At 38.9% G+C, this 17,561-nt stretch overlaps 1 pseudogene; it reads left to right on the forward strand.

Moving 5' to 3' along the window:
• LOC140628637 (elongation factor 1-alpha 1 pseudogene) overlaps positions 1 to 17,561 on the forward strand; it is a 278,649-nt pseudogene that overhangs the window by 49,928 nt on the left and 211,160 nt on the right.

Consider the following 17,561-nt stretch of genomic DNA (forward strand, 5'->3'; position numbering starts at 1 on the left):
TTAATTATGTGCCTCTTATACTCCCAGGCGCAGGCTAATGAGACGCTTGACCATGAAGCAATAGCTATGAAAGTATGCAGTCAGACCTCTTCCAGGGAGAAGTTGGAGTTACCCTTCTGCCCGTTCCCTCTGTGCTAAGCCCTAGAAGATAGCCATGGCAAGTGCACACACTTCTGTATAAAATAATCTCTTCGTTTAATGTGGTCCAAGAGGACTCACAAGTGCCAAGCCCCATCAACGCTCAGAGCTGGGTGATTTGGGGGCCCACCCCTCAGGTGGCAGCCATAAAAGTTAGAGTGCTCTATGAATGGACAAGGGAGAAGCTGAAGGCTTGGTTTTCTTGTTGGAGTCAGCCAGAGGAAGAAGGCAGGAGAAGTGCCTTCCATCACTTTCAGGCTCCTAGAAGGATCCCAGTCAGCACTCAGATGCAGGATGATTAGAAGTTGGACCCTTGGTTGCAGCTGAGAATGTATGTAGTCAGACTCCTTCCAGGAAGAAACTAGAGATTGGTGTTTTTACCTGTTCCCTCTACAATGAGGCCAGGGGCCATTGCTCACGTGCACAGTTAGAAACTGCATCTTTGGGAGTGCTTGGGTAGCTCAGTCGGTTGAGTGTCCTACTCTTGATTTTAGCTCAGGTCATGATCTCAGGGTCCTGGGATTGAGCTCAGCAGGGAGTCTGCTTGGAGATTCTCTCTCCCTCTCCCTATGTCCTCCCACCTGCTCATGTTCTCTCTCTCTCTTCTCTCAAATAAATGGATCTGTAAAAAATATTGCATCTTTCTTTCTTTTTTTTTTTTAATTTTTATTTATTTATGATAGTCACACAGAGAGAGAGAGAGAGGCGCAGAGACACAGGCAGAGGGAGAAGCAGGCTCCATGCACCGGGAGCCCGACGTGGGATTCGATCCCGGGTCTCCAGGATCGCGCCCTGGGCCAAAGGCAGGCGCCAAACCGCTGCGCCACCCAGGGATCCCTCTTTCTTTCTTTCTTTCTTTCTTTCTTTCTTTCTTTCTTTCTTTCTTTCTTTCTTTTCTTTTCTTTTCTTTCTTTCTTTCTTTTCTTTTCTTTCTTTCTTTTACTGCATCTTTATTTAATGTGGTCCTGGGTAACTCACAAATTTCAAGTGCCATTGGCTCTCAGAGCTAGATAATTTGGAAGCCTGTCCCTGCATAGCAACTGTAAATGCTGGGGCACTAGATGTATGGACAAGCTCTTTACAGGGACAAGCTCTTTATAGGGAGAACCTGAAGTTTTCTTGTTGGAGCAAGCCAGAAGTAGAAGGCAGGGAAAGTCCCTACAGGCTCTTTGGGGATCCTTAGAAGATCCCAATTAATACCTAGATACAGGCTGATTAGAAGCTAGACCCACGAAAAAAAAAAAAAAAAAGAAGCTAGACCCACGGTCCACACCTAGAAATGTGTACAAGTCAAACTCTTTCCAGAGAGAAATGGAGATTGGTGTTTCTCCCTTATAATGGGTTTAGGAGATAGTTGTGGGTAGTGCTTGTGTGCCTATTTAAAAATTGTATCTTTGTTTAATGTCTGATTTGTGAATGCCAAGCACCATTGACTCTCTGAACCAGGTGATTTGGGAGCCAGTCCTTCAGGTGGCAACCTTAATAGTTGTGCTAGATATGTGGTTTAAAATCTTTGTTTTTCATAGAGAAACTTGCAGTTGAGGGCTCACTCTTCTTTTGTAAGGTGCTGTGCCTAGGGTGGATTTTATAGCAATAGTGTGTCTCAGCTTTTTCTACATGTCTCAATGTGGATATTTTCTCAGTTGCCTGAGGTGTAGGAGTCATTCAACTAGTTTCCAGATTTCTCTGAGAGGGAACTGATCCATGTATATTTGAATATTTGCTGCATCATTGGGAGGAGGGAAAGTCAGGAGCTTCCTGTCTTACCATCTTCCTGATGTCCAAAAACCTACTTAGATTATTGGTTCATTATAATAGGATATAACTCAGAAACAGCCATATGGAAGAGGTGCATAGGGCAGGGTATGTGGGAAGGGAGTATGCCTCTTCCAGTGTGCCACTCTCCCAGGATCACCAAATATTGACTTTGTTGGAGAATATGAAAAAGATCTGACCTCATGCAGAGATGTAGTTGGGAAGAGGAGTATTTTAATAAGCTCTTCAGAAAACCATGGATAGTCTCCTCAGATACTACACCAAAATTCAACAAATGGTATTTTTAAAGTTTAGTGACAATGTGGAATCTGAAACCATATCATTGAGCATTGCATATTCTGTCGCATTGACATCTCTTGGTTTATCTTGCACTTAAAAAAGATTTTATTTATTTATTTGACAGAGAGAGAGAGAGCAAGAGAATGAAAGCAGAGGAGTGATGGAGGGAGAGGGAGAAGCAGGCTCCCCACTGAGCAGGAAGCCTGATGTGGGGCTCAATCCCAGGACCCTGGGGTCATGACCTGAATGGAAGGCTGACACTTAACTGAGTCACCCAGTGCCCTATCTTGACATTTTAATGAATTTTTTTTTACCCATGCATGATTTCATAAACATCCTGCATTAGTTTGATCACTTGAAAAAATATTGGTTCCTGGGGCTATACAGATCTTCCAGATGACACATTTTAGTATACAATATCAAAGAGTCTAGATTAGTTTATAGCACCACCAATTTCATTACAAGCCTTTAAGTATTGGGCAGCTCTCATGCTCACTGTGGTGGATATCTAGTTTTACAAATTCCAATTTTTGCTTGAAACCTTGAATTTGATTAATGACAATAAATGCTGTCAAATGTTTCCTTTGAAAGGATAAGCTCTATTTGTTAATTTCTGAAGAAGTATCTGCAAAATACTCAAGTCTGAATAAATCATAGTTTTTCTCTCATTCTTTCTTTCTTTCTTTTTAAGATTTTATTTATTTATTCATGAGAGACAGAGAGTGACAGAGAGAGAGAGAGGCAGAGACACAGGCAGAGGGAGAGAGGGAGAAGCAGGCTCTCCAGGATCACACCCTGGGGCTGAAGGCGGCGCCACCTGGGCTGCCCCCTTTCTTTTTTTTTTTTATGTGGGCTCCACGCCCAGCATGGGGTTCCAATTCACGACCCCTAGATCAAGAGTCACATGCTTTACTGACTGAGCCAGCCAGGCACCCTTCTCTTGTTATTTCTATTGAAAAATACATTTTATGAAAAACAAGGCTAGTTTGACTTGCAATGTAAACAAATGCACAATGCCTTTCTTTCATTCCACCATCATACCTTAATATGCATCAGAAGTACTTTATGTGTGTTTCCCATTTTGTCACAGAATATTAAGATGTGCATTCAAGAGTAGATACTTAATGAAATTAGCTGCTTCAAAGGACATTCTTAAGTGAAACTGACTTCTCCCCCCTTCTAGTACATGGCGGTAAAGAATACAATTAACTAGCTGGTACAGTTTGGTGCTACTGCTTTGATGTGTGCCTAGGCCGCAGCAGTTTTACCCACCATTGCTTCTGCACCATCAGTGTTAATGTCAACACAGTGAAAAAGAAAACTGACTTTTTACTATTATTATAAAAAGAGTCTTGACCTTGTGGACCCCTGAAAGAGTCGAGAACTGTCAGTGATCCCTAGACCACACTTTGAGTACCATTACTCTAGCATTACTATTAAAAGAAAAATACAAGAATTTGTAACAAACAAACCAGTTACAGAGTAAATAGAAATAATTTTTAAAATGCTTAAGGCAAGAAAAGAGAGAGAAATGGTAGGGATTTACCCCAAAGATGCAGATGCAATGAAACGCAGGGACACCTGCACCCCGATGTTTATAGCAGCAATGTCCACAATAGCCAAGCTGTGGAAGGAGCCTCGGTGTCCATCGAAAGATGAGTGGATAAAGAAGATGTGGTTTATGTATACAACGGAATATTACTCAGCTATTAGAAATGACAAATACCCACCATTTGCTTCAACGTGGATGGAACTGGAGGGTATTATGATGAGTGAAGTAAGTCAATCGGAGAAGGACAAACATTATATGTTCTCATTCATTTGGGGAATATAAATAATAGTGAAAGGGAATATATAAGGGAAGGGAGAAGAAATGTGTGGGAAATATCAGAAAGGGAGACAGAACGCAAAGACTGCTAACTCTGGGAAACGAACTAGGGGTGGTAGAAGGGGAGGAGGGCGGGGGGTGGGAGTGAATGGGTGACGGGCACTGGGGGTTATTCTGTATGTTAGTAAATTGAACACCAATAAAAAATAAATTAAAAAAAAGAGAGAGAAATGGATGTGCATAGGTAGAACACATAGTATAATGATAGATTTAAAGCCTTAAGATTAGTTTTTTCTTTGGTCTTCTATACAAGTAGAACCCTACAGGTACTCCAAATCATTCTGCCAATGTTTCCAGACCAAATTTCATCTCAGGGTGAGTGCAGTTTAGCTTTAATCTGAGACTTGTGTTTCAAATGAGCAGAATGGTAAGACCTAAGGTCACTATTTAAAGTCATATGTGCAACAGGATTAGAGAGAAATATGATAGAAAATAAACCACCTCTACTTTAGTAATGAAGACACCAACTCAAACCAATTTACTTTTTTAAAATTTTAATTATTTTATGATAGTCACACACACAGAGAGAGAGAGAGGCAGAGACACAGGCAGAGGGAGAAGCAGGCCCCATGCACCGGGAGCCCGACGTGGGATTCGATCCCGGGTCTCCAAGATCGCGCCCTGGGCCAAAGACAGGCGCTAAACCACTGCGCCACCCAGGGATCCCTCAAACCAATTTACTTAAGAATCTAAGTTCAACCCTATAGATTAATTACTAAGATATACACGGAGTGTGTCTAAGAAAGGAAAATCGTAGTACATAGTGCCTCAAGCTTCAGGAGAGTTTTGTGATTGGCATATTCATTTGTCTTCTATTTAAAAGCAAATCCCAGGACAGACAGGAAGAGGTAAGGAAGCATCCTCTAAATTCCCCTTCCCTGGGCAGCCCCGGTGGCCGAGAGGTTTAGTGCCGCCTTTGGCCCTGGGTGTGATCCTGGTGACCCGGGATCAAGTCCCATGTCGGGCTCCCTGCATGGAGTCTGCTTCTCCCTCTGCCTGTGTCTCTGCCTCTCTCTCTCTCTCTCTCTCTGTGTGTGTGTGTGTCTGTCATGAATAAATAAATAAAATCTTTAAAAAAATAAACTCCCCTTCCCAAAAGATAAACTGTCAAGTTCATTAGACTGGACATTGCTATTCATCAATAGTATCTTCACTGGCTTTCTCCATTGCACAGGTGTGTCTATCTCATTGATTGGTTGTCCATCAAATTTGAATCTAATCTGTCTCATTGACAGGTTTTGTCTCTCACGATATGCCTTCATCAGTTTGTTGAGAGGTGTTTGTCATTTATTTTGAGCTGAATCACAGTTCTATTATATTATAGAATTATAACACAAAAATGTTAATTGGAAGTGACCTTTTAGTCATTTTTTCTAACCTCCTACCTGGTAGAGAATTCTCCTCTACAGTATCCACATCTAGAGGTAGTAGATCCTTAGATACTTCTGATAACAGAGAGCTCACTAACTTGTGAAACAGGCTATTTCAATTATATTCAGCTCTATTTCTTAGTAAATTCTTCTTTATATTGAACCAGGACTCCTTGAAATTTTCATTTCAGCCTAGGTGCCTATTCTGATGTTCCCAGAATAAGAATAGGCTTACTGTTTTTTCCAGATGGCCTGCTGCTTTGAAATTAATATAGCAATTCTTTGTCTTCTGATCCTATATCCAGATTTCCCTTGGAAAAGTAAGTACTGATGCTTCTGGCAGGTGCCTTTGAAGAGTCCATACTGAGCAAGAGAGAAATACTTAAGTCTATTAAACATCAATATAGTGGACATAGTTGGATGGCTACATAGTACACATTCTTCCTTTTCCTGTTTTATAACAGACCCTGGATTCCATTCAGATGTCCATGATCCACCCCCCAATCACTAACCCAAGCAACTCAGCTTGGTGATCTTGTCCCCAGCTTTAGGAATAGGCCTTGTCTGTTTTAATCAATCAATGTAATCCAAACCTCCTTGCAGGTGATTGGTTTAGAAATAAAAATTAAGCAATAGAAATTAAGTTGAAGGTAAAAGAAATGGGGCCTTTGTTTACAGAGCAGGACCAATTATAAATTTCCACTTTGGCTATAACCCTAGATAGTTTTCTTTGGCCGAAAGTTAAGGAAGGAAACTAGCATTTGTTGAATGGCTGTTATGTACCAGGCACTTTCCTATATGCCAAGTAATTTAATCCTCACTGTGAAGCAGGTACAAGTTTCCAGTTTGGAAAGTGAGGCTCACTGAGGTTATATAAATTGCCCAGGATCACACAGAGATCCAATCTTGATCTGGTTGTCTCCAAGTCCATTGCTCTTTCCATTACATTCTTGGCAGATAATTCTTTCCAGACAATTCTAGTCCCTATGTCAGAGAAAGCTATTCAAAGTCTCAGTCAAAGACTCTTCTTCTACAGTGTTAGTAATTTGTAGTAGTTAAAAGTATGGACTATGGACTTACATAAACATTTCCTCAAATTCTGGTGTCAATTATTCAACTTTTTTAAAATATAAGATTCTTACTCACAGTGAAGCAAGCCTCCACCATTCACTATCTTTCTGACCTTGCATGAATTACCCTCTCTGAGCTTCAGTGTTTCTCCTTTGTAAAACAAAGATAATTGCCTCCCAGTGTTGTTGTGAAGATTAATGAGGTGACACTTGTACAATTCCTGAAATATAGTAAGTGCAGCGGCGAATCAAGAGCGAGGTGGTAAAAGTGATCTGCCACAGAGCAGAGGAATATTTATCACTAATTTTGTTTAGGATTTTTAGGTCATGGTGATAATAAAAGGCATACCAAGTTTTAGTCATTATTATTTATTTAAATCCTCTACAGACAAGTCACTCCTTTTCTTCCTGCACTGGGAGCATACCACCCTCAAAGCCCTGCTCTAGGTAGCCTTTCAGTGAGTATGTGCCATTTATCATTTTTTAAAGGCCAAAATAGGAAGAATCTTACAATGAGAATAGGAACTTCAAACAAACTTGGTCTTTGGAGTTTAGATTAAAAGATACTCATTCCACTGGGTATATAGCCTTTGGCTTAGATTATTGGTGGGATTTCTAAGTTAAAAATAATTTAAGTAGCACACTAGAAAGAAAGTACTATGTATCAAATGAGTATTATCTTCCCTCTTAACCATGGGATTTTGAAGATGAGATTTGTTGAACATTCTTCAATGTTTAGGGAATGTCCTTTTACGCTGTTTACAATGACAGTCCCATTGCATGGAGTACAAGAATAGTCAAGTGGCTTGATGCTGGGAAAGGTGGCAGGGAGGGCTTTACATAAATAATGTCATTGAATCTTCTTGACAACCCTGTGAAGTAATTGTTGAGGTAAAGCTATTCTCTCATTTTTGCTGAGGAACAAACTGAGATTTGTGGATCAAGTTTAGGAGAGAGGAATTCATTTCTCCTCTCACTTTCCAAAGTAGTTGAGAGCCAAAAGTTTGCTTGAAACTTAGAAATGGCTTTAAATTAGATACTGCTTAGAACCTGGATGTGATTTAGATTGGCTGGCCTAACAAAGCTTGCGAGTCAAGAGTAGACACTCATGGTTTGAATAATTTCCTTGTCCTAGTCCTTGGCTATATTATCAGTTGCCTCTACTATGCAGTAGTGAGGTCCTTCAAAGCCAGGGACTATACTGTTTATCCCTGTATTCAACTTTATTGATATGGTTTTATATGGTCTCCTTAGAAACATTAATCTTTAAGTAGAGGGGGTACTACACAGGAGAGCAGAAATCCTCAGGTCATACTTTTTGCCTGCACGCCTTTTGTCTCTTAAGTCCGAGAGCCTTTCTAGGCATCAGGGAGAGCACCATACAGCTTGAAATATAGATATATATATATATTATATATATTTTAAAAATGATAAATGATAAATGGCACATGTTCACTATCTATATAGGGAAAAATGGATGGGGATATAAATAAATAAATAAATAAATAAATAAATAAATAAATAAATAAATAAATTTCCCTATCTACTTTTGTCAGGACGGGAGTTCATGAAGAATTAGATAAGAAGGAAGCAACTCTCCTAGACCCAGAGGAGACACTGGAAGAACATTGGGTAGGTACACTTTCATGAAAGGCTGGATCTACAGGTAGAAGGTCACATAGTCAAATGCTTAGGCTTTCAACTGTAAGTCATCTGGCCTTTCCCTATACCACACCATGGGCTTCATGTAAAGATAGACCTCTGATGATGACACTTTTTAGCTGTATTCTGAACTACATGCCCCATCCTGCCTGTCTCTGCTTGCCAACTAATTCCTGATTTGCCCAGTTTCTGACCTTGTATCCTATCTTCCCCGATAGAATTTAATCAACACCTAATTTCAGCACCACTTCCTCAACTCTGAACTTTATATTACAAGTTCGGCCATGATTTGAATTCTCCCTCTGGTTACTCCATCACTGCATTTTGATCACAAGAGAAGAAGCTACTAAGGCCATCTTAGAAATGTGAAGGTGAGACCTCATGGGATCATGAAATGAAGATTATTTGAGGTCTCTGGAAACCTAGAGATGTCTTGGGATATGTTTTTCTAAAGTTTGATTTAAAAATCACATATATAAGATTATATCATCTGCAAAAGATATAGTTTTACTTCTTCCTTTCCAATCTGTATGCCTTTTCTCCTCTTTTTCTTGCCTAGTTGAACTGACTAGAATCTCCAACATAATGCTGAACAGAAGTGGCAAGATCGGACATTGTTTTTGTCTTGTTCCTGATCCCCTAGGGAAAGCTTTTACTCTTTAAATCTTTAAGTATGATGATAGATATGCCTTTTTTGTGGATGCCCTTTTTAGGTTGAAAACTTCCCTAGTTTGTTGATTTTTTTTTAAATCATGAATATATGCTGAATTTTGACAGAGCATTTTCCTACATCCATTGATGTGATCATGGAGTTTTTATCCATTGTTCAGTTAATATGATCTAATAGATAGATTGGTTTCTGCATATTGAAATGACTTTGCTTTCCTGGGTTAAATCCCATATGGTCATAGTGCATAATCCATTTATATGTTGCTGTATTCTGTTTGCTAGTATTTCATTAAGGATTTTTGCATCTATATTCATAAAGGATATTGATCTATAATTTTCTTGTGATGTCTTTGGTTTGGGTATCAGATTAATACTGGCCTCATAGAATTCCTTAGGAAGTGCTCTTTGCTATTCTATAGGTTTGGAAGACTTTGTGAAGTATTGGTGTTAATTCTCTTTTAAATATTTGGTATAATTCACTAATTAAGCCATCTGGGCCTGGAGTTCTCTTTATGATAATTTTTGATTACCAATTCAATCTTCTTTACTTGTTATACGTCTATTCAGCTTTTCTATTTCATCTTGAGTCAGTTTCAGTAGTTTGTGTCTTTCTAGAAACTTATCTATTTCATCTAAATCATGTAACTGCCATGTAGTCGTTCATTATATTCCCTATAATCATTTGTATTTCTCTAGGTTGTTTAGTAATGTCCCTTCTTTTATTTCTGGTATTAGTAATCTGAGTCTTCTCTCTCTTTTTCTTGGTCAATTAAACTAAAGTTTTATTGATTTCATCAATATTTTCAAAAAAGCCAACTTTGGTTTTGTTGATTTTCTTTTTTTCTGTGCATTTATGTCTGTTCTAATGTTTATTATGTTATTCTTTTTTGAATTATTTGGATCTAGTTTGTTCTTTTTCTACTGTCTCAAGTTGGAAGTTTGGTTATTGATTTAAGACCTTTCTTCTTTTATAATGTAGGCAATCAAAGTTATACATTTCCCTCTTACTACTGCATTAGCTTCATTCCATAGATTTTGGTATGTTGTGTCTTCATTTTCATTCATCTGAAAATATTTTTTCAAGTTCTCATGACTTCTTCTTTGACCCATTGATTATTTAGTAATGTGTTTTTTAACTTTTAACACACTTATGAACTTCCCAAAATTGATGTCTGATTTAATTCTATACTTTGGAATTAAAGTGGGTAAGAGAACATACTTTGTATGATTTCAAACCCAGAGTGACACTCCCCATCTGTAAGCTGTACATTGGAGGAAGGTCATAGCTCCTGGTCTTCTCAGCTTGCCCCTTCCTGCATGAAATCTCTGCGTTTTGAGCAAACTGAGGCATAGGTAATGAGGGCCAGTATTATTGGCTTCCTACACCTAGAATAGAGCTTACACTCTACTGGTGAAGGTGGGGTAGGTAGAGACCCAGTTCTCTCTGCTATGCCTGGATGAACTGCAACATGGTGTTGTGAGAAATGAGAAACAACATAAACCTGATGATTCTGGGTGTAACTGTATCTCCAAGACTAGAAACTGGGGGAGAAGGATCCCCTGTCTTTTAGGATGCACATAACCAGGGTAGACCTTACATAACTTGAACTGGTGGAAGAGAGTAATAGACTAAATTGTGGCTCAAATGCTACAGACTGTGACCGTTCCTCCTGAGATTTAGTAGATTTTCTTGATTAAATGTTTTCCCACTTTTTGTATGCCCTTAGGAAAATCTCCAGAAACTTTGAATGATTTTTTTAAAAATAATTTCCCTTACTTAAACTGTTGTTTGACTGCGGAGAGGGTAAGCTGGAATCTTTATTGCATTATTCCAGAAGCCCTGCTTCTCAAATAGTATTTTTATACAGAGAAACTTCTCTAGAAAATCATCTTGCACCTGTCACCTTTCCTTATTTAGGCAAAATTGAATGTGTCTGAAGACTCAGCCTCCCTAGAAGTGGTCTAGAAGTTTAGAGATCTGATAACATGGATAACAACCTCAGAAAGTGGTTGTGTTGAGTAAGTGATAGTCCTGAAACATTCCATTGTATTTTTTTGTCTTGCCAAAGATCACCAATTCACTTCTTTTGTCAGGCTAGATAACTTCTAGTGTTAATTGCTATGTATACGATCATGAAAGACCTGGAGGGTGAGTGTATCTGTTTGGCAGGAAGGAACACCCTGCATACCTGGTCTACTTTTGAGTTATGTCTATCAAACACATTTTAGCAATCACTACAATTACTGCCAAGTTTTGCCTTTCATCACTCTGTATATAGGAGCCCAGAAAAATCTGTGTTGATTTCGAAATATTTTTAGACATGATGAAGAGAAAAAGTCTCCTGCATTATGAATCGGGCTGAGTTATTGATTTGGTGCCCAATGTCTGTTTTATTGAAAAATTTATATATATATATTTGCCTTCAGCGATCAAAGCATTCTGCTAGTTTATTGACCCTAGCTCATCAAGCACTTCTCTTCCTTTCTAAAGAAAATGAGGTGCTTTGCTTTTGATAAAGGACCACTTAACTGTGGTCTCTGCATGATATTTGAGAATTTTACTTGTTTCTATTAATCTATATGGATAAACTTCATGGAACAAGGATCTTTGAAATTTTAAGTGTTTAAGGCCTTTGTGATATTGCCTTTATGTTGTGATGATAAGCCCATGCTAACACAGATAAAGTAATGATTGAGTATGCTTCAGTGAAATTTCTTGGCTCTCTTATCCCCAGCCAAGATGTCTTATGATGACAAAGTGTTGCAGGGGATCTACAGTGAGAAACTCCCACGTACAATATAGTGATTCAGTAATTCCATATATCACCCAGTGTTCATCACAAGTGCACTCCTTAATTCCTATCACCTATTTCACCGATTTCCCCACCCCCTCTATTGTACACCTGAAGCTGATATAACATTGTATGTTAACTATACTGGAATCAAAATTAAAAAAAGAAACTCCTATATAAGTCAGAAATGTCATCACTTCCTGGGATCCATTCAATAGGGAAAACACTTCCTCCCCATTCCCTAGGCCATAGAAGACAGAATTTATATCACTCTTCTATCTTTAAAAGATAGTTTAAGGAAGGAAATTCTGCCCCTCTGTCCATTCTTCTATTTGCTTCTATCTAATGAAGGAAGGTTATACTAATATGATCGGTGATTGCCTGATATCCATTGAGCCACACTTAACAAATGGGTAAAGTGACAGTGATTCCAAAACAGGATTAGCATTACTGATTCTCTCTTTCTCCCTTTGACAGCTTACTCATGGCTTGGTATATAAGTGTGAGCAGTTACCTGCTCCCATATGTAAGCACTCATACATGTAAGCATACCTGGGACAAGGCCTACAATGTGTCCTCTGTATGGAAACTTGATCTTATCTCACTCTCACTCTTGCTCTCACTCACTCACGTTCCTTCTTTCTCTCTCTCTCTCTTTCTCTCTCTCTCTCTCTCTCTCTCTCACACACACACACACACACTTGTTTGCACTCTTGCTGGTAACTATACAGGTAAGGCAGACCTGGGGTCCTTAGAAATGGCTTTATAAGCCAGGATCTACACTATAGAGACAACTTTCTGCATAGACAAGTCCCAAAGTCTACTTTCAGCAATGTAATAGGAAGATGCTCTTTTGATCTCAAGATTCAGCTACATTCTCTAACCTAGCTTTAGCAAAAAAGCTATATGTCTTAGGGGTTATTGAGCACTTGCCTTGATTGCTAATAAAGCTGACACTCGGATCCCCATTTAACTAGCAGTCATCAGAAGAATTTTTTTTTTTGCATTAGGCAGAACCCAAAATGGAGAGGTGGTGAGACTTAGTTTTTTCCTCCAATTTATAATGGTTAGTAACAATCTATTCCATAATTCTCTGTTTTGATAGCCCTAGTAAACAACTTACTAAAAAGAGGGAAAAACTCTATGGGTCTTTGAAATGACAAGTCTTCAAGTTCCTTGACATCTTTACCTCTGCCCAGATCACCCACAATCTATTGTGGCTTTGTACCCACAAAATAAATTGAATCTAACACATGTTGGGGGCTGTTTTTATCCCACCAAGACTCCGACTCCAGCAACCTCCATCCTAGAGCTGGATTCAACCAAACCTTATATATCTGGTAAACAAACCTGGCATAAGATATGATCTCATCTGGAAAATGATGAATAATGATAAGGATTATTGTACACAGCTGTACTCCTGGCAGAGAAGACCTATACCCATGAGCCTATGGCACAATATAATCACTATGGTCCTTTCAAAATAGTGACTAAGGTCACCAAGATTTTTAACAACTTTATGTTTTAAATGATCCCTTCAAGTGACATCTTCACCAGGATTAGGAAAGGATGGGATGGCCGAAGGGATCCTTGTACCCCTTTCCTACCATTCTTAGAGGTCATTCTTGTTTTTATCTCCAACATTGCCTTATTCACACAGTCTTGGCATTTTTCCAGCAGTGATGGATATTCTTCTCCTAACACATTTAATATCTTGCATCTGTCTTCCATAGCATCTGCATTACGAGATGCTGTAACAAATTACCACAAAATTGGAGGCTTAGCAAAACAGAAATTTACTCTGTCATAGTTCTGGTTTAGCTAGAAGTCTGAAATCAAAGTGTCAGCAAAGCCACATTCCCTCCCAAGACTCTAGGGGAGAATCCTTCCTTGTCTCTTCCAACTTCTGGTGGCTATAGGAATTCCTTAGCTTATCACAGCATAGCTCCAGTTTCTGCCTCCCTCTTCACATGGGCTTCTTCCCTGTGTCTCCTTCTGTCTTCTTTTCTATCATAAGGACACTTATTAGATTTAGGACTCACCCTAATTCAGGATGATCTCATCTCAAAATTCTTACTTTAATTACATCTACAAAGACCCTTATTTCAAGTAAGGTCACATTCTGAGGTTCCAGGTGGACATATCTCTTTTTGGGGGGGGGAGGAACTTCATTAAACCCCCCACAGCAACCAAGCATCATTTTGTATTTCCAGAAATATGCTTTATGCATGGAGCCCCTGGATTATACTCTTGAGATTTGAGGGTATTCTTTCCCATTTGTAGCTACACTCAACCCTGAGATCTGCCACTTCATACTATTTTTCTAGCTTTGATCTTTGGCTTCTATATCAAGATTCTTTTGGCTATAAACATAGGTGGCTTAAAGAAGAAAGGGGGTACTTACTAGTTCATGTTAATGAAAGTCAAAAGATAATAATAGCTTCAGTTGTAGCTTGATACAGAGGCTTAAGTGATAATGTTAGGGCCACTTCCTGTGAATATCTTGGCACTGTTTTTGTCTCTGCTAGCTTTTCCAGATTGGCTCCTTTTTTGGTAACAAGATGGCTGAAGCAGCCCCAAGTTTCATATTCTCATACTACCAAAGTCACTGGAAAAGAAAAGTAGCTCTACTCTCAGAAGTCTCAGTAAAGAACTCATGGCTTCTTATTGTTTTGGATTAGGTCACATGCCAATCCATGAGATAATCACTATGGCCAGATATGCTGATTTGCTTGGGCCAAACAAGTTCTACTCCTTGAACTGAGAGTGGAGGTCAATTCCAACCAAACAATATAGACTGCGAGTTGGGCAAAGAGGATCATCAAGCAAAAGATGAAATTATATTCCTGTAAGACGGGAATGAATGTTGTGGGGATATCCATGTCTACTACAGCTTCCCTCTTAATAGTGACTTGGGTTCTGTCTTTGGCTAAGCTATCATTTGCAGCCCTGGATAAATATATCATTTCAATCCATGACTTCATGGTATCTTAAAGAAGCTGAGTCCTGAGATTTACCTAGGCTTTCTGCCAGAAGCACTGCCAATGGGCTACATAGTCAGTATATCCTGCTCAGTGCCCTAAATATCAGACAAGTATGAGGAGGATATCTGGTAGAACTTTCCTGTTTTCCTACATTCAATAGATACCCAAAACACGGTCTGGCTTTCCTAAAAGTGAGAATTGAATAGATTTTCAGAGCTAGCGCGCTCTCTCTCTAGCAGTATGTCATTTGGTTTTCTTTGTGGATGTGATTCTGAGATGAGTGTTAAAGAACTTTCTATGTGGGCTAGCATGGAACCATAAAAAACCCAAAAGATGAACCAAGTTGAAATTTTATGACAGAGCTAATACTCAAAAATCAAGTACCAGAATCATTCATTAGACAAGCTGGTTCCTCCAGGCTTTTAATATTGCCTTGTATTATTTGAGCAATTCCTGCCTGCATCTGTTTTAGCCACAAACAGCTTCTATAATAAACATTCATCCAGGCCCAGGAACTCTTTTGCACAAAAGGATAGCTCATTGTGTTGGAAGTATGTGTCTGTATTAAGTAAGGACAAATCCAATTAGAGTAAGCTAAGAGGGGGAAGATTTGAAGAGCATCTAAAGATACTAAAATGTGTCAATTGCTGCTGGTGTCCAAAAGAGCAACATCTTCTTACTTATTTGGTTAAGTGGGTGAGGGGTGACATAAATTAGTACGATTAAATAATTACTATTTATTAGTTAATGACTATATGATAGGCATTATACTAAATACTTTATGTACAATGCCCCCATCTACTTATTTAGCAATCCTAAGAGGTGGTTATGATTACTCTTTATTAGCCTGGACTGAAAGAGACAAAGATGGGACAAAATAAGGAAGAATGACTTGAAGCAGAGCATGTATGCCAAGACCAGAAAGGATAAGCCCACCCCCACCCCCAAAGGGCTCAGTGGCCAGAGCATTGACCACAGAGGATTACTCTCAGGCCTTGACACCTAATGGAATTTGCCCTACTCTGTTGTGTACTTGCTTTAGATTAGTAATCCCTTTGTTCCTTTTTACTTTCTCCCTTTCAGAATGAGGATATTTATCCTATGCCTGTCCCACCATTGTATTTTAAGTGCAAGAGGATTCCCCTTTCTCCAATCCTCTCCAACATTTGTTGTTTCCTGTCTTGTTAATTTTCCCCATTCTCACTGGTGTGAGGGGGTATCTCATTGTGGTTTTGATTTGTATTTCCCTGATGGCAAGTGATGCAGAGCATTTTCTCATGTGCTTGTTGGCCATGTGTATGTCTTTTTTGATGAAATTTCTGTTCATGTCTTTTGCCCATTTCATGGTTGGATTGTTTGTTTCTTTACTGTTGATGTTTCTTTACTGTTGAGTTTAATAAGTTCTTTATAGGTCTTGGATACTAACCCTTTATTTGATGTGTCATTTGCAAATATCTTCTCCCATTCTGTGGGTTGTCTTTTATTTTTGTAGACTGTTTCTTTGGCTGTGCAGAGCTTTTTATCTTGGTTAAGTCCTACTGGTTCAATTTTGCTTTTGTTTTCCTTGCCTTCATAGATGTATCTTGCAAAAAGTTGCTGTGGCCAAGTTCAAAAAGGGTGATGCCTGTGTTCTCCTCTAGGATTTTGATGGATTCTTGTCTCACATTTAGACCTTTCATCTATTTTGAGATTATCTTTGTGTATGGTGTCAGAGAATGGTCTAGTTTCATTCATGCATGTGGCTGTCCACTTTTCTCAGCACCATTTATTGAAGAGACTGTCCTTTTTCCAGGGATAGTCTTTCCTGCTTTGTTGAATATTAGTTACCATAGAGTTGAGGGCCCATGTCTGGGTTCTCTATTCTGTTCCATGGATCTGTGTGTCTGTTTTTCTGCCAGTACCACACTGTCTTGATGACCACAGCTTTGTAATACAACTTGAAATCCGCATTGTGATTCCCCCGGCTCTGGTTCTCTTTTTCAATATTCCCCTGGCTATTCGGGGTCCTTTCTGATTCCACACAAATCTTAAGATGATTCGTTCCAACTCTCTGAAGTATTTTCATAGGGATTGCATTAAATGTGTAAATTGCCCTGGGTAGCACTGACATTTTCAGAATATTAATTCTGCCAATCCATGAGCATGGAATATTTTTCCATCTCTTTGTGTCTTCCTCAATTTCTTTCAGAAATGTTGTGTAGTATTTAGGGTATAGATCCTTTACCTCTTTGGTTAGGGCTATACCTAGGTATCTTATGCTTTTGGGTACAATTGGAAATGGGATTGATTCCTTAATTTCTCTTTCTTCAGTCTCATTGTTAGTGTATAGAAATTTCACTGATTTCTGGGCATTGATTTTGTATCCTGCCACACAGCAGAATTCCTGTATGAGTTCTAGCAATCTTGGGGTAGAGTCTTTTGGGTTTTCTATGTACAGTATCATGTCACCTACAAAGATGGAGAGTTTGACTTCTTTGCCAATTTGAATGCCTTTTATTTCTCTTTGTTGCCTGATTGCTGAAGCTAGGACTTCTAGTACTATGTTGAATAGTAGTGGTGAGAGTCGACATCCCTGTCGTGCTCCTGATCTTAGGGGAAAGGCTCCCAGTGTTTCCCCATTGAGAATGATATTTACTGTGGGCTTTTCATAGATGGCTATTAAGATGCTGAAGAATGTTCCCTCTATCCCTGCTCTCTGAAGAGTTTTGATCAGGAATGGATGCTGTATTTTGTCCAATGCTTTCTCTGCATCTATGGAGAGGATCCTATGGTTCTTGGTTTTTCTCTTGTTGTTATGATCTATCACATTGATTGCTTTACGAGTGTTGAACCAACCTTGCATCCTGGGGATAAATCCCACTTGGTCATGGTGTATAATCTTTTTTCTTTTCTTTTTTTTTTTTTTTTTTTGTATAATCTTAATGTACTGTTGG

Source organism: Canis lupus, chromosome X (assembly GCF_048164855.1).
Source record: "Canis lupus baileyi chromosome X, mCanLup2.hap1, whole genome shotgun sequence".
Taxonomy (NCBI): Eukaryota; Metazoa; Chordata; class Mammalia; order Carnivora; family Canidae; genus Canis; species Canis lupus.